Source organism: Octopus bimaculoides, chromosome 6 (assembly GCF_001194135.2).
Source record: "Octopus bimaculoides isolate UCB-OBI-ISO-001 chromosome 6, ASM119413v2, whole genome shotgun sequence".
NCBI classification, from domain to species: Eukaryota; Metazoa; Mollusca; class Cephalopoda; order Octopoda; family Octopodidae; genus Octopus; species Octopus bimaculoides.
Window position 1 is genome coordinate 53,805,096 of NC_068986.1, and position 1,249 is coordinate 53,806,344.

The following is a 1,249-nucleotide window of genomic DNA, read 5'->3' on the forward strand; positions in this document are numbered from 1 at the left end:
TATGTCACATCATGTGCAGTTACTGTATCTGGAGTTCAATCAAAGTAAATTTCTTTTTGGCTATTTTAGTATAATTCTCCAAGGACTAGACATTTCAGAAACACTCAATTACATTATTTAGAAAAATATCAAATTAAAGTTAGATAAATATAGTAATTTAACCCTTTAGCATTTAAACCGGCCAAAAGTATTCTGCCTGTTTTATGTTCAAACTGGCCAGATCTGGTCTCTTACACCAACCCTACAATATTGTTTTAAAAATTAACAGCTACCTCATCAAAATCTCATAGCTACAAGATAATGTATGATTAGTTCAAAACAATGAAAAAGCATTAATTTTGGCAGAATAATGCAAACACTAAAGGGTTAAGCATATCAGTAGCATGCAATGCTCTTTTATCTTGTGTATCTTTTTATGTTCTTTCTATTTGATGTAGCTTTTTAACACTTAATAATAACCAAATACTACTGAAATATTAGTGGTGATATGTCTAACTTGAAACAGATCAATCACTGACCCAGTGTATACCCCAAGGCAAAAAGAACAAGGGAGTGTCTGTACAACTTAGAAGAGGTGGAAGAATACAAAGATGGTTTTCCAGATATTTTTCACAAGATGCCATCTTGTTGATCAGATATCGACAAGTTCACCATACCTACCTGGATATTCAGAATATAAAGAATCTAAACAAATACAACAAATCACTTTGTTTGAAGATCTAAACAGTTCTACTCTGGACTGGTACTTTATTTTATCAAAATACCTGGAAAGATGAAAGAAATAGATGACTTTGATGATAGGATTTGAACTTGGAACATAAACAGCTGGTACAAATAAGGCCAAGTCATATTGTCCAGCATTCTAATGATTCAGCTAATTTGCCATCTTTTTCAAATTTCACACTAATTTTACATCTTTCTCTGACTCATATGTTTCATTCATTTTACATGTTTACCCTCTTGGCAAGGATTGGACAGGTTGTAGCTGGGACCAGATCAGTTCTTATTGGGAGTTACCACCCTCTTTAGATGAACTGGAAGACCACATGTGGCTTGTACATTTGACTATTGGCCTGGATTCTATAGCTGGATGCTCATCTTATAATCAACCATTTTACAGAATGTACTGGGTGCATTTTATTATGGTACCAGAATTAGGTCATCATGTCTTCAATAGAACTAAAGCCACATCACTCATTCATCAACCATACATGTGTGTGTGTATATATATATATATATATATATATAT